This window comes from Microtus ochrogaster, chromosome 8 (assembly GCF_000317375.1).
Source record: "Microtus ochrogaster isolate Prairie Vole_2 chromosome 8, MicOch1.0, whole genome shotgun sequence".
Lineage (NCBI taxonomy): Eukaryota > Metazoa > Chordata > Mammalia > Rodentia > Cricetidae > Microtus > Microtus ochrogaster.
Genome location: NC_022015.1, coordinates 71,133,633 through 71,156,771, shown reverse-complemented (window position 1 = coordinate 71,156,771; position 23,139 = coordinate 71,133,633).

Genomic DNA, 23,139 nt, shown 5'->3' with positions numbered 1-23,139 from the left:
TGTAGACTAACACGGCGTTAGTGTAGACTAACAGTGTTACATGGTGTACCGAGACATGCTAAGGGTGGTTTTTACTCTCAGGGTCAGGGATGGTAATTTCTTCCCCATCTTTCTGCTATGTTATTGTTTTCCAGACTAAATAGTAAGCAAAACTGGAAAAAAATGGAGCGACCTTATAGGTGATAAAGAGAAACAGGAGGAGCAATTGCCACGAACGCTGTTTTCTGAAGTTCGTGGTTATTCCATGAAGGAAGCATCAAATTGTGCCCGGAACGGGACATGGGGGGGGGGGGGGGGGGGGGGGGTAAGGGAAAGCACCCCGTCACACCAAGAAATTCACCCTCTGTGTGCCCAGATGCCAAACAGTTTGGTGAACAATTTTTGGAGCAGGCGTTGCCTGTGTGGAAAGGAGTCTTCATTGAAGGGAAGAACTGTGCTAACCCGCGGTGCTTAGAATCGGGGCAGTTTTTAATGCAGGAGCTCAGGGAACTTGTGAACGAGCCATCAAAAAAGTAACGAGCCGCTGGGCGCTTGAGCAAAGGGAACGTCAGACAGCCCAGGGGATCCGATTTGTACATTGAATATGCTGACTGCGATCCTCTTCCCCAGATTAGAGATGATTTACTTCTAGTACTGAGGCATGTCGGGAGGAAGCTGAGTGTGTGTGTGGGGGGGGGGGGGGCAGGGAGAGGACAGATGGGCGTGTCTGACTGCCGAAGGAATCGAATACTAGGGCTCCATCTGCAGGCCTTTCCGGACGGTTGCAGCGGCGACCCAGGTGTAGCTACGCAGTGGTCCTGAATCAGGACCGAAGAGAATCTTATATTTTGCCCTTTAGTTTCTGACTGCGTCGTTTCCTAGCTTTCAGTGTACAGTTCTTCCGCACGTTTCATCGGATTTATACCCAAATATTTCTTCTGACGAACTTGTAAATGATTCCGTTTATTTAAATTCTGCCTCTGAAAGTACATCGCTAACATAAAAAATAATTTTCTTTTTTTGAAGACAGTCTCATTCATATTTGGCTCTGGATGACCTTGAACTCCTAATTCCTAATTGTGCGCCCCACAATTTGCACGGTGATCTTACATCACGCAATCCTGCTGAACTCATCACTAGGTCCAGGAGTTTGTTTTGTAGATTCTCTAGAATTTTCTACTTAAATGCTGTCGCTATGAATAAAGACTTTTTCCCCCCTTCCTTTAAGAGGTGGGCGCGAGAGCGTACTTCCCACCTTTCTGACCGAATGGAGAGTACCTGTTTTCATCGTTAGTATGAGGTGAGCTGGAGGCCTCTCAGACAGGGCTCAGCTGGTAAAGTGCTCGCTACATGAGCGCCAGCACCTGAGTTCTGATGGTCCGCAGAATTATTGTGGAGAACCACGCACCGGGTCTGTAAACCCGCACCAGGAATGGAGACAGAGGCAGGGGGATCTCCAGTGTTCACCTGCGAGCAAGTCCGGCCGAATGGATGAGTTCCAGGTTCAGAGAAATCCTATCTCAAAAATTAAGGTGAAAAGCAACAGAGGAAGACACCCAAGTTGTCTTTTGACTTCACCCCCACGCACGCACGCACGCACGCACTTTGATTATATTCGCTGTTCCTCTTCTTCCCTCCTTAGACACTTACCATATTTCTCCTTGGTCCATCCATGTCTTTTATCTAAAAATTACCCAACTTCCACACGTGAGAGAAAACATTTGCTCGTTTCTTTTTGAGTCTGGCCTTTTCCACTTAAGTTAGTTATCTCCAGTTCTGTTCATTTTCCTATAAATGACAATCTTTACAGCTGAATAAAACTCCGTTGTGTATTTTTACCACATTTTCCTTATCCATCAGTTTGCTTATGGGCATCCAGGTTAGTTCTGAAATCTGGTGGTGTGAACGGTGCCACGATAAACTTGAGTATGTAGATATTTCCGTAGTGATCAGGCTTTGGTTCTTTTGACTGCACCAAGAGAGGCTGCGAGAGGACCGCACGGGAGTCCGTGTTTGGTTGTTTGAGGAGTCTGCACACTGATCGCACAGTGGTTGCTGGTTTACGTTCCCTCCAGCAGCGAATGAGGATTCTTCCTTCCACATCCTTTGTTTGCTTAACAACATATACATCAAATGTCTTTGGTTTATGAAAGACTGCTCAAGTTATTGTCTACTTTTTTCTTGAGTGAGTTTTTGGTAGTTTAGTCATTCAAGGAATTTGTCTATTTTAGATGTTATTAAATGTGTTGGTATACCTTTTCATAGCATTTCCTCAGTTTTTCAGTGTATGCTGGGGCTGTAGAAATGTCACCTGTTTTATTACTTACATTGCTAATTTTTATTATCACTTTTTCCTGAGTATCCTGCATAGAATTTATTAATTTTACCAATTTCTTCCAAGAACTAAGGGGGTTCCTTGATTTTTATATTTTTCTTACTTTTAAAATTCCATTCCTACTGTATTATTATTGCATGTTTTCAACTTACTTAAAATGTTTTCTCCCTAGTTTTCTGAGGTGGAGTCTGAGAGTCACTGACAATTTTCCTCATCGCCTTGAGTCTTTTCTTTAGTTTTTAAAAAGTAAATGAATTTATCATTGTTGTGTGTACATGTTGTGTATACATAGGAGAGGGCGCTAGGAGTCAGAGGACAAGTCTGTGGCGTCGGTTCTCTTCTGGAGAGCTCTGTGTGGGTCCCTGGGACCCCAGGAGGCCCACACCTGCCTTCCCCTGCCAATCTCTGGCCTACCCTTTCCTGCTTTTCTGGAAGATACTTTGAGCTCTCCATGTACCCTGAGGAGGGCTTCCTCACTAGCTCATAAAGGCTAATGCGCATTTTCATTTTCTTTCAGTTTAGAATACTTTCTAATTTCTCTTTGATCTTATTTAATTCGCAGGTTATTCAGAAGTTGTCATTTAATTTACAAATGCTTAGGCATTTCCTAATGATTGTTTTGCTTGTTTGTTTCCATTTTCATGCCACTGTGGTCAGAGAATGTCCTTTGTATGACATGAATTCCTTTAAGTTGATTTAGACAAGTTGTATGGATGAACATGATGAATATCCTTCACCCACAGAACAAGAACATGGTTTTTGCTATTATGGGGCATGCTCTGTAACTGTTAGCTCTGGTTCCCTTTTCCATACCCCGATTTTCTTATCACTTATTTTATGTGAGTAAATATCTGTTTGTTTTGTTTTTAAATCTCCCTGAAATCCAGTCAAAATAAGAACAATGTAATATGAGGTTTTATAACATGTGCACGTATGATGTGTAACAACAGCATGGAGGTTGGGCAGGAGATGTGGAAGCAGGCTTTTATGAGTCTCTTACGAAGCCCTTGGAGTGTTGCAGTGTCTGGTGAAGGCCAGCTGCGCTGCTTTATGCATTGTACAAGTTATAAACACCGTATCACATTATTATATTTTCTTAGTCAATTAGTTTTCAAGGAGATGCGAAAAACAAAACAAACATGCATTTTACCACACAGCTGGCATTTCCAGCTTTCTTTATTCTGCTCTGTAGATTGGCATTTTAATTTGTCGTTGTTTTCCCTCTGAAATTTTTTTTTTACATGCTTTAATAGCAGCAGATGAGCCCTTGGTTTATGCTTTAGAAAGGTCTTTCCACGGGGTTTGCAGCGCTTGGTCGATACTTTTCCACTAATATTTTAATGGCGTTGCTTCACTGTTTGCTCGTTTGTATTGTTTCCAAAAAGAATTGTGCGATCAAGAGGGGCATGGTGGCAAAGATCTGTAATCCAGCACTTGGGCGCTGGAGGCAGGAGGATCTAAGTTCAAGGCCAGCTTCAACTGCATACTCAGTTTGAGGTTTCTGTTAGAAGCTGATTATCCTGCCTTGCCTACCTGGCCATTTTGCCGGGGTTAAATTTTGTTGCCGTTTCTCTGAATTTAGGTCCATAGTTGGGATTATTCTTATTCATGCTACTCCAACTAATACTGTTATACAATGGATGGTTTTGCTTTTGCTGGAGACTTGGCAATATTTATGAGTCGATGTCAATGAAGTCTTAGGACTCTAAGGAAAAACAGTGCTTGCACACAGAGGCACAGCAATTAATTTCACAGCAGATATTTCTTGGATGACAGGATCTGTCACCTTCTTTGAATATGTACCTCAACTTCTATCAGAAAGGAAAGCAAGAATTCCTTCATTAATACTTAAGATTTTCAGTGGATGCATTTTCTAAACTCAAGCTGTATTTTAGCAATGTTTGTCAGACCTGGATGTAAGTGCAAAATTTCAACAGACACTCTGCATGGTTTTCTCAATTCCTCCCTGATTTTGAATAAATACTCTCAGCAAGCAAATCTATAAAGGAAGAGCATTGCATACCCACTTCAGTGAATACCGCAAGGACGAACAAATAACAGGAAGCCTTGGTGAGAATGTGCAGAAACTAACACTGCTGTTCTGTTGGGGATGTAGTGGTGTGGCCACGGTGGAGGCAATGCAGTGACTCCTCAGGAAATGTGAAATAGAGTTACCATGTGATATAGAAAGGCCACTTCAGGGTTCGTGTCTAGGAGAACTAAGGTGAAGACCGAAAAGAAGTTTCAGGGATTAAGAGCCTGTGCTGCTTTTGCAGAGGATCCAAGTTCATTTCCCAGCACTCTTGTTAGGCAGTTCACAACTGTGTGTAATTCTAGTTTCAGGGCATTAGACGACCCCTTCTGGCCTCCAAGGGCACCTGATTCACATGTGCATACCTTCCCCCACTCCACACAGGCGCACGCGCGGACACACACCGTTAAAAACAGAAACATTAGAATTAAACAGCAACAACAAAACAAAACTAGAAAGAGGATCTCGGCAGTGTACAGTGGCACATACTTATAATCCCAGCAGAGGCAGGGCTATCTCGTTGAGTTTGAGGCAAGCCTAATTTCTGAGTTCTAAGTCAGGGCTGCACAATGAGTCTCCATCTCAAACTCTCTCTCTCTCTCTCTCTCTCTCTCTCTCTCTCTCTCTCTCTCTCACACACACACACACACACACACACACACACACACACACACACGGAGGGTCTGAAAGAGAGATTTGCTTACTGGTGCTCACAGCAGCACCAGCCAAAGAGCCAAAGGATGGAAGCAACTGATGTCCCCTTAGTGGTGAGTGGACAAAATGTGCCACACACACGCACCTTAGACTATTACTCCGACTGCGGGAGGAAGTACGTTCTGCCATATACTGCAGCATGGATGAACCTTAAAGATTGTCTGTGCTGTGTGAGTGTGGAATGTCTAGGGTAGTCACTTTACAGACACAGAAGTGGCTCTCAGAGACTGAGGAAGGCAGCTGTTTAATGACTATGGAGTTTCAGTTTTGTAAGATGAAAAGTTCTGAAGCGAGTTGCCTGATTGGGATACTGTCAAACTATTGAATGACATATTTAGAAGTGGTTAAGTTCTATGGTATACATTCTAACACAGAAAAGAAAACCTATAACAAAGTGCAAAATATATCAAAAGCATAGTGATATAGTAAATAAGAAATCTATTCACATAACATTAGAAGTAAAAAAATTGCCAGAATATTTTCTGGAAAAAGAACATTGAGAATTTATCTTGAAAGTCCAGTTTCAAATGGGTTCTTTCTTTTTTCTTGGTGGGAGAGGAGGGCAGGTCTGGCTATGTAGCCCTGGCTCACTTAGAACTTGCTGTGCAGACCAGGTCGACCTCATACCTGTGGCTCTCCTCTTGCCTCCGGAGTGCTGGGATTACAGGTGTGCACCACCATACCCAGCTCAAGCATATTCTTTCAAACCATGTAGGAATAGAATGGTTGTTATCTAAAAATATAGGTATGTCTTGTGTGCTCACAGCCTGAACTATGGAACAGATGGAACAGCTATTTTTAGTCATTCTTTATGAACCTTACCCCTGTATCTGCCCCAAATTCATTTCAGGGGGTCACATGGTCCCCCAGGTATGGGTTTTGATTTTCTGTTTCTTCTGTGTTATTCAGTTCCAAGCACTTGAATGGTATTTTGTTTGATGCTAGAATTTCTGTATTGTAAAACACTCTAGGTTTTTGTTCCAAATGACTTGGTTGAATCATTTGAAAACATCATTATTTTTAAGATTTGTTAGGAATAGCCAGGTGGTGATGGTGCAGGGCTTGGGAGGCAGAGGCAGGCGGATCTCTGTGAAATTGAGGCCAGCCTGATCTACAGAGTGAGTTCTAGGATAGCCAAAGCTACACAGAGAAGCACTGTCTTGAAAAACCAAAAAACCAAACTAAACAAATGAAAACCAGCACCACCAACACCAACAACAAAATTCCCACCATCTGTTAGGCAGGACTGCAATCATGGTCAGCCTAGAAGTAATTAGTCTTTATTTCTGGGTACATAACCGTGCTGTGGTACCTGTGTGACCCTGGAGGCTTCCACGTTTGGCTGGTGGGAACGGCTACATTCCTGCCCTGTGTGGGTACCAATCTCTTCTAACCATTCCTGAGGTTCTCTATCTTGTTTCCTTCGACGTGTGACTGACTGGTGTGCAGCTCAGTAGTCAGGTGGGATCTCTCTGCAAACTTCTAGACTGTCCGTTGTCTGTTAAGGCTCCTCTTCCTTTTATCTATTCTAAGAACGTTAGTCACCTTGGTCTTCCCACACCCTTAGCTCTGTTTCTGTAACTCAGAGCTTTCCCAGCCCTGCCTCAGCCTCTTTTTCTTGCACTGCGGCTTGGAAACCCTCCCAGGGCACTGAGTAGGGAATTGTCATGCATGCCATCCTTTTCAGGGCTCAGGGCCCTTCTTATATCTGGTGTTTTTCAAACTGTTGTTTAATGTATTTTGTTGACTTTTCAATTGCTTTAGGTGGGAGGGGGAACTGGCCCCCACTGGTCGTTTCATATTGGCTGGCAGTCAAAGCCTGCAACTAAACATTCAGGCACACTTCTATCCTGCAAGCAATTTGCGTATTTTATGAAATAAAAGTAATATATATATTCACCAAGTAAAACACAGGAATTGTTCACTTGAAGATTATTCTTGGCCAAGTGACCTGTTCTTTGCTTTGGGAGCGATGCCGTTGCTCCTGCTAAAATGGTAGAACAAAGCTACGACTGAATCTAAACCAAAGCTGCATTAAATCACTGTGTGTGTACTTCACAATGACTGCTAAACACAACTGGAGCTCTAGGCACAGCCACTTGAGCTGGAGCAGCGGCATTAAATCTTGGCCTCACTCAAGTACGGCCCATTCTGTGGTTTGCTGTAGAGCTGACACGCCAATGACATTATGAGGAGGAAGACGAAACTCAAAGGTAAGATTTATAAACACGCGCTCCCTGCTCTTAGATTAAGTGTCCCTGAAGACTTCAACATAAAGTGGATCTCTCTAAGACAAAATCCCGACCATGCTCGTGAGCTGATGCCTTCTGTTCAGAGAGCAGTAAAGGCCATCAAGAGACTATGCAAATCTGACGACAGCAAGTGCTAGTGGTTGGGAGCGCTAGTGGGAGGGAGCATAAAATGCAGCGAAGTAGCAGAAACTTCTGCTAGGAGTACAGGAATGATGGGGGTGTTTCAGACCTGAGCTGAGTTATTAGAGGGTACGTGTTCTCTCTAGAGCCTGGATTTGGCAATTACAGCTGTGCAATCCCAGGGGAGTCACTGCATAGTCTTGCTGTGTTCCCACAGCATTACCCAGCTGTGTTGTTGCAGGCATGGAAAAGCAAGGTGGCTGCAGTGCACTCGACAGTGAGCCTGATAGACGTGCTGGCTCTGGGGATCGTCAACTTCATGTGCCAGAGAGCAAGGGATGCAGAGTGCATGGGGCATCATCGGGGAAGGCCTTGAAAAGCTGAGTTAGGCTTTAAAGCAAGGGAAAAATTCCAACGAATGAGATATACAGGGATTCTGGAGTGGAAAATGGTCAGGGAGAGAAGGAACTAGTACAAAGGGAAAAAAAGACAGGCTCTCAAAGACCAGGAAAGAGAAATCCTGGTGTCGGGCCTCACCGTTACCTCTGGGGTTGGCTTTGTGCGCTGACATTGCTTAGGGCTCTCCAAGTGACTACATGGGCAGCTAAGGCTGAGAACCATTGTTCTAGAGCTAAACATTGTGTCTAATAGTTTGTTTCCGAGCTGTGGTGATGATATAAGACAGTTATCAGGGGGGAAAGCCCAAATTTATGGATTCAAAGACTATAAACTCCCAAATATTTTCATTTTGTTGAAGATCCAAGGCACAAAGAAATTAGTCAGTTTTGTATCTTACATGAGACAGTGATTTCTCGACTTTTCTTTAGCTCTTCTCTGTTGTCACCAGTATAAACCCATCTGGTTTTTGTTTTCTGCTGCTGGTAATGCAGCATAGACAGACAGGGGAGGCTGCGTAATATTGCAAAGAAGTTCTTTTGCATGGTTCTGGTCTAAGGTCATATGGCTGCATCTGGTGATAGCCTTGCTGACGGAGTCCTGGTCACAGAGTATCACACGGCAAGGGACAGAGTGCGTGTGTATTCTGGTGTCTTCCTGTTCTTATACAGCCACAGTATTAAATCACGGGCTCCACCCTGATGACCTTATCTTACCTCAGTCGCCCCCAAGACCCCTCCTTCAAGTGCCCTACAGTGGAGATTAAACTCCACTCTGAGTTTCTCGGGAAGGGCAAACCACACTGAAACCATAGCATCTCTTTCTCCTTTTTTCATGCCACTCCTCTTCCCCGCTTTGCCTTGAGATTCACCGCTTCACGGGCAAGGCAGCGCAATCCTTCCAAAGGCTCTCGGTTCAGGTTGTGGGGTGCTGTGTTTGAATTCATGTAAAGGCACCCAGATGGCCGTAGACCGCATCTGCAGAGCCAAACTGTTTAAAGATTCTCTCCTACCTTTTTGAGCCAGGGAGGAAGGCTAGCCTCCAGTGGAGGGCACACCCTGTATTTTGAGGTGCTCAAGGTGCCAGCGCTCTGACTTACAGTATGGCTCTCCCGCCTCTCTGTTTACAAAGTGGCTCCAACGTGACGTGGACTGTGGCGGTGAGTCCTGCCAGAGTTTGGGGGGGGAGGGGGAGACGACACACAGCGTTTGTGGGAATTCTGTGACTCAAGAGGCAAAAGGTCAGCCACTTTTCATTGACAGTGTTCTTGCTGCCCCAGGTTTATCTCTGGGAATCTTGACTGGTTTCCAGGGCCCCGCTTCACCCCCATTGTTATCTGGAAACACAGGAACAGCAGTTTTGTCGTGCCAGATGGGTTAGACATCGGACCCCATGCCCTACGCCCTTCCCCCATAAGGAAAATCCTACATTCTTCCACAGTAGTTGGAAGAGGATTCTTAAAAACACAAACCTGCTCACGCTCCTCCTGTATGCATCCATCTCTGTCTATTTATTCTCCCTTCTTCATCTTCTCTCTGTCGCAACAAAATCACCCCAAATACGACCCAACACTGTGGTACACCCTACACCTGGTGACATGCCCCAAATCCCTGGAGATACTTGCTTTTCACTTTTTTTTTCTTGACAGGGTTTCTCTGTATAACAAACAGACCCTGACTGTCCTGGTATTCCCTTTGTAGCCTTAAATTCATAGATATCCACCTGCCTCTGCTTCCTGAGTGCTGGGATTAAAAGTGTATGCCACCATGCCTGGTGCTTTTCACTCCTAAACATGTCAAAAGCTCTGAAGCCATGAACGACTTCAGTCCACAGTCATGGTGAAAATTGCTACAAGTTACACATGCATGGCTCACAACTCAGCTGCCATTATCCTACCTGGAGGAGCAAGCATGACTCAGCTACCCCTAGCAGAGCTGGCATCTGTACTCACAAACCTCCCTCTGGTCCCCGAGAAACATACAGAAGCAGGGATGGGAGGCAGGGGAACTAGAGAGTGGACCCATTCCTTTTTTTTGTTCTGAAGCGACACAACCAGGAACTGTTGTGCTAAGTTGGTGTGCTGAGTTCTAGAACATTCTTACAACAGACACTGACTTGACTCCAGGGCCAAGAAGAGCAACTTCTGTGCAGCAATGTTTGCTGGGTTCCTCCAGCTGTCTTTGGGCAGTTCTCGCTAAATGCAAACGATTAGCATTTCCTGTTAAAACATTTCTAATAAATAAATGAATACATCATCTTCCCAAGCCGAAGCAGGTCTGCAAGCGGCCTAGGAGCTACTTACTTGGAGCTAAGGACAGACTTGGACCACCCAGCACCAACCCACTGGCCTGGGGCCAAGGCTGCTTTTGTTTGAATTCCTGTATGAGTAACCGCTCAAGCCGACGCCGGCCAAACTCAGTGAAATATTATTTTTAATATTAAATAAATAGATGGTGGGGTGTGTTGATTTTTTCCCCTTTCAGTAAATTGCAGTATCATACTCCAGAAGCCAGCTCTTGTATTCAGAGTCCTGCAGATAGAAGGAAGTTCACATTTTCTTTGACCCCCTCCTCAGGGAGCACTTATCTCCCAAGAGACAGAGAAGTCCCAGTTGGGGCTAGCAGGACCCTATTTAGAATAGCTGGAGCTCTGAATGCTAACAAAGCTTGGAAAAGATCGCCAACCATTTTTGATAAGTTTTCTAATGGTTTCCTTGCAGTATACAAAAGCATTGTATATAAAAGTCAGAGCACATAGACAAATAGTTGAAGTGAACTGTCCAGTGGGAGACGGTTACTGATGAGCACAGCTGAACGCTCGTCCTGGGTTTCTCATTCACGTGAACATGTCATACTTAATATATGTCGACTTGATGGACCCACACTATATATGTGTATTTTTTTAAACATGGAGTTTATTTGACATTGATTTTCTGCCAATAAGCTCTCTGCTAAAACTTTTAAAGGCCTGCCTGACATCCTGTCTTGTGCGTATGCCACCATGGAGTCCTCCAGTCCTTTCTTGTTCTTAAGTTTTTTTTTCTATTATAAATACAACTAGTTTAGAAACAAGCAATCAGGCAAACACAAACAACCCATATCCAAATCTTTGCTTATCCCTTGATTATTTCCCCAGGATAAATTTCTAAGGCAGATTTCTAAGGCTTTGGCTACGAAATGCCAAGCTACCCTCTGAAATAACTATACCCATTTACACCAACACTGGTAGGTAGTCCAAATATTCCTCTGCTACCTCTGCCACACTGCATATTAGTTTAAAAAGGAAATCTTTGGCAATTTTTTGTTTTGGGGGTCTGGTGGAGGTGAGCACCGAACCTCACATATTGAACAGGAGATGTGGGTAAGACATGGCCAGTGAAGGGCTCAGATCAACAAGGACACTGGGATGTGACAGCCAAGGAAGGCTCAGGCATCAGGAAGTGACAAGACCTTTAGCATTGGGCTGATTGGCTGAAGTAAATACACAGAAGCCCCAAGGAGAGCCAAGCTAGAGATACAGGATTTCCCAAAATAGAGTTTCAGTGACATTTAATCAGTAGGAAAAGACATTGAAGTCAAGGATATCTTGGGGACACTGGGAATGACCAATTCAGAATGGTTTCTTGGTAGCGGAATTTCTCTCTACCTGTGGCAGGCTAACTTGCATGCCAGAGTTCCAAGAGGGACAGACAGCATCTGCAATGTTTCCTAAACTTGTTAAGGAAATATTCCCCCATCTACTTTACTTTCTTTTGAGCATCTCACAGGTGTAGCACTTAGAGGGACACACTTAAAGAACCCTTCTTATATCTTAAGGGGTAGGGAAGAATCTCTCACAGAGCAAGTGAGAACGGAAGGTAGAACAGAATTCTTCAATAACTACCATTTGATGTGTAATATTTAATTACAAGGGAGGCCCAAAACAGAGAAATAGACAATAGGCCTGAAAAAACTCCAGGGAAGCCAGACATTCAAGTGAGAAATTCTAAAAGTATTTAATCACTAGGTCTTTTATTGTTGTGTGAAGCTTCTTGTGGGGACACAATAGGACATGGTCAGACTGAAATAGATCCTCTCCTCAGCCAGGAAGTCTCTTTCCTAAGAGCAGGCACGGCAATCCACCCAAGGGCCTGCTTTTTAGCACACGGGGTCTCCAAAGCAGCAGAATCAATCCCTAAAAGCCTAAATACACTGCATACTGCAATGTTTCAGGAGGCCTTTAGAATTCCACAACAAAAAGATAATTATTTAATAAAGCTTTCTGTTGTTTTTAAAAACTCGCAAAGTAGCTCACACTAAACTGAAAGAGACATTTTGAAGTTAAACAGGGTACATAACACCCAGATTTAAACACCTCTAGAATTTTTTAAAATTGGGTAGGATTCAAGTAGTTTAAGATTGACTCCGCGTTTTGCTGGACCAGTGTTTGCCTGCCACCTCTAACTGGGGTCTTTTTTGGGTGTGTTTCTGCAGTCAGTCTCTTATTACTCTCTGTTCCTACTTATAGTTCTCAATTCAATGGACTGTCAGGCTGACCAATAACATTCCAGAAATTTCTGTGATGTCAGCAAATGTAAATCCTAGCATCTGGTCTGATACACCAGGGTCAGTGAATGGAGCTGATTCTATTCTATTCCAAAGGAAAAGGACTTGACATTCAGTTAACCCCATCAACGCAACCACAGATTGGGAATTGGGCCTTTGCGCTATCAAAAATAAGACACAAACCATTATTAACTAACTGACTTTGCAATTGCCTCAGGGATCTGAGTCTGAGGAAAAGAACTTCAACGTTAGAAATTTTTCTAAAAGCCTTCCAGCGTCTGATAACCAGTGGAACTTTCAGAATCGACTTGAGTGTCTAAGCTGCACAGCCAGCGGCAGCACACCAGCTTCTGTTCTCGTTCATGTGCCTGTGGCAGACATCTCCAATCCATCATTGCATTCTTTCCCATTGAGCAGTGTTTACCTCTTAATACGGCATTCCAAGCAACCAATGAATCAGCTGCTAAAAACAAAATCAACTTCCCTTTCCTGCTTGGCCCTGTTTTGTAGGTGATGTGTTCATTAGTCAAGCGTGAGGGACAGACTCAGAGTCCCCTGAGCAGAGAAGCTTCAAGTCCATTAATGAAGACGACAGATGTAGACATCCAGGGAACTAAGGTGTAGAAATATGTGGGAATAAAAGTCTAACCTCTCGAGGCTGGAGAGATGGCTCAGTGGTTAAGGGCACAGATCGGAATTGGATCTCCAGAACCCAGAACCCATGTTAGTGGCTCACAACCACCTGAAACTCCAACTTCAAGGGACTCTGACACTTCTGGCCCTCACAAGCACTTGTACATACATGCACATACACAGACACATGCGCATACATGCAATTTTTAAAGACAAGAAAAGTAAGTCTTTAAAGATATGATTTCTCTCCCATCCTCAATGACATGACAGTTAATAGTCAAAACAAATCTTGATTATTTATTTATATTTATTTTTGCCTTCTGTGACCCTTCTTTAAGCAAAGGTACCAGGACCAGACAGAAGGGATCAGAGTGGTTACAAAGTACAGAGCAAGAATAAGTCTGGGCTGGGGACATATCCAAAGTTATCTTGGGATAATATGGATGTCACCCCTACATGGCCACGGGGTTGGGGGGGGGGTCTTGGTCTCAGATAAGGTCCTCGGAGCTTAACGGCTCAGTGAAAAAGGCAGTAGAGACATTATTTTGTACCCAAGACCAATGAGAAGTTAAGTAAAGAAGGCAAGTGAGCAGGAGGTGGCGTGAATCTGTCATCCTGTCACTCAGGGTACCGAGGCAAGAGGATCGGAGATCAAGGCCAGTCTGTGTTACATCATGAGATCTGTCCCAGAAAAGAAAGAAACAGAAGGTTGTGTGTCTAGGAAGCAATGAATACGAAGATGAGACTCGGTTGAAAACTCCCAGCCCAGGGCTCTTTCTGATCTATGTGTGCTTCTTGTGTTCGGATGTAAGCATCATCAGTCAGACATGCGAGGCCAGGGAATTATTTCAAATATTTAGGATAAAATGGCCCTACTTGAGATTTTAAAGAAGCCTTTTTTTAATTTACAAAAACAATGATACATTAAGAAGCAGAAGGCATAATTTTCATGACTTTTTACAAGACCTTGTAAGACTTGAAAGGCATGGGTAGCAGTGGCGTTGGCCTTCTGGCCACACTCTGGCCTTGTGCTTTGTTGTTGTGCTGTTTCTGCACATGTGGGAAGGGGGTGCCATTTCTTTACCAGGTTTCCCCATTTCTTTTTTCCTTCCCCTCTTCTTCCTCCTTGTTCTTTCATTTTTGATCTTTATTTAGGTGGCGGTGCCACAAGTGTCTCAGCACCCAAAGGCGGTTTGCTTGGGAGATAATTTCAGAAGCATGAGGCTATAGTCAGGCCTGCAGCAATGGGAGGAGTCAGTACTCCCAGGGTGATGTAGAGAGTGATGGGGAGAGAGGGAGTCACCCCCTGGGCTTACTCACTCTCATTGGGTAAGGATAGACCTGGATTTGAACTTCTCTGCTCAAACGTGTCCCAAGATACCCATGTAGGTGTATTAGGTGTATTGGTTAGCTCAGGCTGCTGTAACAAAATGACATAGACTTATACAATGAAAATGGTTTAATTTTTTTAGTTTCAGAGGATAGAAGCTGTGATCACTCAAGGGGTCAGCACGGTCAGGCTGTGGTGAGAGTTCTCCTCCTGGAGTACAGGCTGCTACCTTCTTGCTGTGTCCATGTAAGAAAGGCAGGGTTTCTACTATATCTTCCTAGACGGATACCAATCCTTTCGTGAGAGTTCCACCCTCATGACCTCACCCAAACCTAAGCATTTCCCAAAGGCCCAGCCTCCAGCTACGGTTACACCAGACAGTAGGGTTTCAGTGTTAAACTTTGCACATGGGGTGGGGAGATACAATCTAATGCATAGCAGACAGTCAGGAAAATTCAAGAGTAGCAGAAGAACCCGTTCAATGGGGCTTAGGCAATAAAGGGATTCTGTTGACACAGATAGCTGTCGGCAAACGAGGGTGGGCCTCAGGAATAGCTGCTCTGGAACAGCATCAAGAACAGCCTGTGCCAGGCCATCAAAGACTCAGACTTCCTAGCATGGGTTTCAATTGAGGACTGACCTTTCTGTTATTTTTTTTAATTAATTTGTTTTGACTTTTTGAAAGTTTCATCCGTGAGTACACTGTATTTATATTCTTTCTGCCCTTTCCTTTCATCTCCAACCCCTCACACATCCCCCACAACTCTCGGGAATTAGTGATCTTTTTAATATTATTGTTACACACACACACACACTATTGTATTCAGTTAGTGTTGCTCATGTGTACAAGTGTTTAGGACTGACCACTGGGGATTGGATAACCCATCAGGGGTCTCATCCTTGGGGAGGATCAGTCCTCCCCTCCCCTCAGCTGCCTGTGGTTCTTCATCTAGGGTTTGGGCCTTGTGAAATTTCCCTATTCACTTTGGCGTACTGACTGGTGTGGTCACTATGTAGGTCTTGCTTAGGCAACATCATTGCTGTGATGTCATGGGTACAGTATGGCTGTCATGTCTAGAAGGTGGTAGCTCACAGCAGGCACTCAGATTTTCTGTGTTTTAAAGTCATTTCCTGGCTGCTCAGACCTGAATAATAACACAGAAACTGTATTAATTACAACACTGTTTGACCTGTTAGCTCAGGCTTCTTATTAACTAATTCTTACATCTTAAATTAATCCATTTCCATTAATCTGTGTATCACCATGGGACTGTGGCCTACCAGTAAGTTTCCGGCATGTCCTTCTCCTTCAGCAGCTACATGGTGTCTCCTAGACTCTGCCTACTCTCTCTATATGTCTCTGTCAAATTTCCTACCTGACTTTACTCTGCTAAACCATTGGTCAAAAGAGCTTTATTCATTAGTGAATAAAAGCAACATATATATAGAAGGACATCTCACATCATCTATGATATAGAAATGAATACTTTACATTGGTATGGACTTTGGTTTATTAATACAAGTTTAAGGTTAATTTTGTTACATGCTTATTTCTACTCCTGTTTAAGGTATTATGTTTATATAGCTCATCTAAACTGTAATGTATAATTAAAAATTACTCATTAATAGATAATCATCTATAATAGTCAAGCTTGTAGTCATGTTTCTTAGGTTTTTAAATATACAGAATTCAGTTAGATATCCTTCAAACTTTTCAAAGACATACAGAATATGGCATTTAAAATGTTTTAAGAGCTTAGACTTTTCTCAACAGTGAGACAAGTCTGCTTCTGGCAGCACCAATTACTTCAGAGAGGTTAAGGGGCACTGAAGAAAAAATAAAAATTGCCTTCAGAGTGACAAGGCTGGCCATTTGGGCAAGAAACTACTCTTGCCTGGACTGTTTGATGGCATGCGGTGTAAACTGGGCATGCAGGACACATAGAAAAAAATGACTGCTGAACTTGCCAAAAGAAGGTGAGATGGTCTTTCGGGGTTCCTGCTTCATGAAAGTACTGCTAGACATTCTGCAGGACACAGAAGAAACTGATGAACTTTGTCAGTACAAGGCAGAACAGATCTTCACATTTCCTGCTTCCCTGAAAAGTCTGCCAGATATTATGGTCCTGTAGGCTGAAGATGGGTGCCCCAACATTACAAAAGAACTTTAGGTGACTGTCCAGGAAGTGAGATGTCTCTGTCAATTCTAGAGTTTTGGAAGTTGCTTACAATGCACTTCCTGTTTACTTAGGCAATATTATATCCTTCTCAGATCTTTGATGGATTTGAAGACATATAATTATAGTTTTTCTTAGTTATGATAAAAGATAAATTAGATATGAAACTTTCCAGCTATAAATAGACTATATATTGTAACTGTAATTCTTGCTTGATAACTGTTTTGTTTTATGTAATTTTACTATGTTGAAGTTAAAACTTTCCTTTTTAATTAGACAGAAAAGGGGAGATGATGTGGAATGCCCTTCTGTATATGTGCTGCTTTTATAGGTTAATGAATAAAGTTGTTTTGGCCAATGGCTTAGCCGAGTAAAGTCAGGCAGGAAACCTGAACAGAGATATATATAGAGAGAGTAGGCAGAATCAATGAGATGCCATGTAGCTGCCAAAGGAGAAGGACATGCTGGAACCTTACCAGTAGGCCACAGTCTCATGGCAATACACAGATCTATAAAAATGGGTTAATTTAAGATGTAAGAGCTAACTAAAAGTATGCTTGAGTCATTGGCCAAAGCAGCCTTATTCATTAATCAATAAAAGAAACACTTATTCAGAAGGACATACCACATCACCTCTCCACCTCCTATTCCTCAATGTTTGCAGAGATTCAGCCATCTGGATTGTGTTGTAGCTGTACCAGTTGGGTCCAGTTACCCAAAGTCACTTGCTCTCTGTGTTTTGACTATTGTGGATTGCTGTGGTAGCCTCTTTCTGCTGTAAAGAGAAGCTGTTTTGTGAGGAGTGGCCACTACATTTATCTGTGGGAAGAAGGACAGGTATTTAGATATCAGCTAGAAATTACGCTGGTTCAGGAAAACATCAATAAGACTGCTTAACATTTAGGATGTTCCAGATGTCTTGCTTTCTGGTTCAACAAATGCACCCATCTCACTTGTTGGCATTATGTCATGAATTCATTACCGAACCAGCCACAGAGGTTAGGATGACGGGCTGCACCAATTTAACTTAAATCTCGAGAGCTCAAGGACCAACCATCCCAATTATGTAAGTGCTTAATAATCCGGGAAAGGAAAGAATAGAGGTTATGGGAGGCAACTTTGCTGTTCACTACAATTTTCTCCTTAAAACTGTTCGCTCTAACTGTTGGCTATGTCTGGAATACAGCAAGTTCACAGTAAATATGAGTTGGCTAACTGCATGTCTGCCCATGTATGAAAGCTACCGTGAGTCTTCTGGGAAGGGGTAATGATGGGGCAGGCGCCAGAGAGGGCATAAATGGAAATGCTGTCAATCTGAAGGTCAGCCGCTCTCTGGGCTCATGTTGTGGCAACACAGAGGAACTGAAGACAGGGCAGAAGTGCCCAGTTCCGATACAGCTGCATCTGCGGCTCTTGGAACCACATCTCCTGTGCACTGACGCCCCCTCTCAGATCTGGGAAAACTCACCGCTTTTGTCTTCTGTAGTTAAACTGGATACTTTAGACATTCACTGGGGCATATGCAAATGACTTTGAAATAGATCTAATTTTAAAGTTGGGAGTTCTTATTCTGAGAGAAATGTCATTACCAAAAGGCGAATACTGTGTGGTTCCACTTAGGTGATGTTCTTGGTGATTCATTTGTTAGGTTCACAGAGGAGAAAGCAGCCTGGAGGTTGGGAGGGCTGGAGAGCCAAGAGAACGGGGAGCGAGCTTTAATAAATCCAGTTTCAGTTTCACAAGAGAAGAGTCTTGCAGCTGGGTAGTGGCAAGAGTTGCACAACAATATGAGTGGGTTTAATGCTGTTGCATTGTGTACCCAAAAGTGGGCAATATGGTCATTTTGATGTTATGTGTATTTGACCACACAAGAGCTAGGAGTCATGTGTGGTTTCTTGCTTTCTTTTTTTTAAAACTTGAGGTAAAGACACAAATAGGCATTTAGTAAGTGTTGGCTGGCATTCCGGGAATTGGAGTGGAGGCCTGTGGCGGGGACACAGCTCCCATAGAGGGGGAAGAAGTGAATGGAGCTGTTCACTGGGCTCTGGGGCAATTACTGTGGGCTCAGCTCAGCATCACGGAGGCCATCCTGGAAGAGGCCTTCCTGGACTGCCTCATGGAGTCTCTGTTTCTCATAGCCATTTGTTCTGTTCCTGGAGGCGCTTTCAAGGCTGAGGCCTTAGGACTGATTGAATGGGGGTAGCAGACATCAGTGGTGCCCATGTGACCAAGCCGTGCAGCACAGCACCTCTTAGAATCTAACCCAAGTATGTAAAGTCAAGCTTGATGAAATTTTACTTACACGAGGCCAGAAAGGTTGTCTAGTGGTCCCTGAAGCCCTCTAGCTGTTTTCTTTTGGGACTTTTTACTTTTTACTTCTCTTTTCTGCAAAACCAAGCAAGTGACTCCAAGAAGAGGAGGCTACCCCTGGCTCCTCTCTCGGCCTAGTGGCTACATCTCCCAAGGGTAGGCTGGATAAGGCCTGGGCCACAGGGCTCAAGGTCCCCAGCACGCTGGACTCCACATACCTGTACTTTCCAGAAAGGTCACAACATGACCGAGCAAGCCTGTCAGGACAGGATGGTGAGTTGTAGTGCTCCCGCCTTAGGCCTACAATACATAGCCAAGCCCTTTACTTGAGGAGTGACGGACAGGAGCCACTGAAGGCCTCCCAGCTGCATCTTCCAAGTTGGTAACTTCAGTAGTAGCTTAAAGCCATAGAAACCGGCAACCCTGAGAAGCACAATCCCACTTCCACCATGAGAGCTGACCACCGGGTTTTCCGATAAACCACCCCGATTCTGCAGCTCTGAGGGCCACCTGTCCCAGAGGCAGCTAGCAGTAGATTGCAGTTGATGGCTGGGACTTCGGAGAGAGCTCTGTGAGGCAGCTGTGCACCCATGACACATCTCTGTTATCTGACTCTGCTTCTCACATTGCAACTCAGCAGAAATGCCGGAGAAGCAGAGACCGGCCTTCCCAGCCTGTGAGAGCTGTCAGTCATCTCGTTTCCATGGTTCTTTGGCTGCACTGCTGCACACCACCAAAATGTATGTGGTTCCTTTTTAGCCCTTCTTCTGTCATCGTATTCTTAGAAGTGCATTCCTGTTCCCTTTCTTTCTTTCTTTCTTTCTTTCTTTCTTTCTTTCTTTCTTTCTTTCTTTCTTCCTTCCTTCCTTCCTTCCTTCTTTCTTTCTTTCTTTCTTTCTTTCTTTCTTTTTATTTCATATTTTTGAGATAGGGTTTCTCTGTGTGACAGCTCTGGCTATCCTGGAACTCACTCTGTAGACCAGGCTGGGCTCAGACTCACAGAGTCTGCTTCTGCCTCCAGAGTGCTGGGATCAAAGCCACTACGTCTGGCTTCCTGTTCCCTTTCTCAGTCAGCAAACAAGATGGCTTTTTCCACCCCAGGCACCAAGTCTATTTTTTTTAAAGATTAAGTTTAGACATCATATGTAGACTTTCTATGTTCTATTCTCAATTTGCTGTGTACTATTATTCTAAAACCCTCCTTTCCATTTGCACCTGCTCAGCTGAGGGAAATTCTTTTTGTAACTCTATTTGCTCTCCCAAACAGACTAATTTTAGTGTTTTGGTTTTTTCCCATCATTGGAATATTTTCTGTGGAAGATCAGAGCAGTCCAGCCAGCTTTGGGTAGGATTCAACTATTCAAATTCTAACACTTAGCTGGGATTGCAATCTGAGTGTCAGATCCTTCCCCAGGTGTCCAATCCCTTTATGAACAGAACCTCATTCAAGGCCACGGTTTCCCTTGAGAACTGCATAGCTTCACCATCACACATGAGTACTCAGAGAAGTTAAGTAGTTGTTTCTGATCTAGAAGGAGCTGGTACCCTAGGCTCAAATAACCCCCAACAAGGCCCTGCTTGCACCCAGGCTGTTCCAAGACATAGGATGACTTCATCTCTGACTTCTTGGGGGCTGAACTAGTTTTGGTGGGAGCCAAGCAAGGCCTCCGGGGAAGAGCTGTGGTGGGTGGTAAGGGATGAGTCACCAGTGTCCTGCTTCTTCCTTGTCTTCTCTTCTCCTCTCTGCACCAAGCGAGCTCCTCTGCATCACCCTCCTGTTCTCCAGCTGACATCACCACACCTAACCCTGAGGACACATTGGTCCTCCTCTTAGGCCCAGTCCCTTTCCTTTGTTCAGCAGAAATAAGGATGGTGTTTTCCAAAAATAAATGTCTACTGCAAAAGCAAGATAGAGTCAAACTAAACTTCTACCAGAAAACAAAACAAAGCGAAGCCCCTGAGAAGATGCCCTGCAGAGTAGGGCTCTCTTTATTATTGCTGATATAGTCCTCCCTGTGCCCTCGAATCCGCGCATGAGCAGAAGGATACACAATTCTTACCCTGTCATTCTTCCGTGGCTCCTAGCAGGTCTGAGGGGCTGGGCACGTCACTGACCTGGGGTGGGGAGTTAACTTTTGCAATTTCTCCAGGAGTTAGGTAGCAACAGCCAGTTTCCACACCTGGAGCCTAGTGTCCCTTCCTCCTCTGGAGGTGCAGAGGGAAACACGTGTTGATCTGAGGGAGGAGCTTGACTGGAGTTTAACCCTCACGGTTGCCCTACAAACAAAGCATCCTTAGACTTGAGAATGTGTTCAAATTCCAGAATTGCCCACGGCTGGCTGTGAGATCTCAGGATGGGCAGAAGAGACCGGCGTCAGAGGACACAGTGGCCCACGAGGCCGTAAGGCAGTGGTTCTCAACCTGTGGGTTGAAACCTGTTTGGGGTTGCACTTCAAGTATTTACATCATAATTCATAACAGTAGAAAAATTATAGTTGTAAAGTAGCAATGAGATAATTTTATGGTGGGGGCACCATAACACTGGGTGTTGTCTTAAATAAAGGGTCACAGCATTGCTAAGGTCGAGAACAACTGCCCTGTGGTGTTCATTGAAGTGCTCAGAGCATTGTGGCAGTGCCTCCATTTTACCCCCGAGGAGGGCTTTGAACCTGTGTCTGTCAAGGTCCTCTGTATCGCTGCAGCGCTTGCCAGAGCAAGTGTTTTCCTGTCGTCTTGCACTTAGCAGACTGTGCATTTGTGAAGCCCTTATAGCCATAAGCAAACAGTTCTTTGAGTTGAATGCATGAATGCCAATGTAAGAGGAAAGGAAGTGATTTGCGCTGGAAGACAGCAGAACAATACCAGAGGCTAGTAGATTAATTCATTTAGCCATTTGGCTAATATTTACTGAGTATTCATAGGGTATCTGCTACAGTTAATGCAGATCCTACCCCTTTGTACACCAAGGGGAAGAGGGGAAGGCAGGGAGGGTCTTCCCAAAATAATGGAAAAATTGTTCTTTAAAAAGTCATAATTTTTGATATTAGTTCATTCTTTTCAGGCAATTTTAGCCCTCAAACTGGAGTAAAAAGTATTGTTAAAGTAAAAATGATGATGTAATATTTTTTAATAATTATAATAGTATGTTAAAACATTTTAAAATCCACTTTTATCTTCAAATCTTTGTTACCCAGAAATCCTTCACAATCTCTCAAAGCCAAGAACTTCTAAAGTCCTGGTAGAGAGACCAAGGGAAGGCTCACATTGGATTGTTGCTGTCGGCAGAAAGGCAGAAAGGCGTTGAGAAGATGCCCTGCCTATGGTTGTTGGGAGAGATTCCAGAGATTGTTATCTGGGAGGTTTATGCGCCTCACCTGGGCCATTCCCTTGGATTAAGAGGGGACAGGAAACACAGGTAGAAATGACAGGATCAGGAGCATGCGCTGTTAGTTGCAGGGGGTTGACACCGCCATTGCTGGCAAGGCCTGAAGCAGTCAGAGCTGTACACACGTGAGTGAGAGATGGGGGAGAAAAGGGAGGATTCCGGGACAAACCCTGGCTGTGGGCATCTGCAGGTCAGGACAAGTAAGACAACAGACAGGTTAAAGCAGGTTGGCTCAGATGACATGGTGACAAAGGGCACAGAGGAGCAGCTCCCGCAACGGATCCTCAAAATTCGAGTAGGGACGAGATGGATCTGGGGACCTCACACCCCTTCGAGTCAACCTCCAGTCATTGAATGGGTTCCGGTTGTTACAGGGAAACACGCTTTTCCCGTGAAAGCAGTCAGGAAGGTTCTTTCTAGATCTCCGGATCCCAGGCTGTCCTCCCTCCCTCCCCCTCCCCCTCCCTCCCCTCCCCCCCACAAAGAGGCAGCTGTCACCTCTTGTGGATCTTTTCATCTCATGACTAGCTAATTAAAACAACCATTTCCTCCCAGATTAGTCTTGGCTTGATGCTTATTACCGTCTTTCTTTGTAACCCATCGCTCTAGTGAATGCTGTCTCTCTACATCTTTCTTGTACTCAGAGTATATACATTTTCTTCTTCTTTTTTGTTTGTGTTCTTTTTTGTACAGTATAACCTTTAAGTAAAATTTCCTACTTTTTAAAAATTTACTTTTATTTTACATGTGTTGGTGTTTCGCCATGAGCGTCAGGTCCCTTGGAACTGGAATTACAGACAATTGTGAGATACCATGTAGGTGCTGGGAATTGAACCTGTGTCTTCTGGAAGAGCAGTCAGTGCTCTTAACCACAGAACCATCTCTCTAGCCCTATATTTTTCTTCTTAAAATCCCCCTTGTTTCCTTAGTTT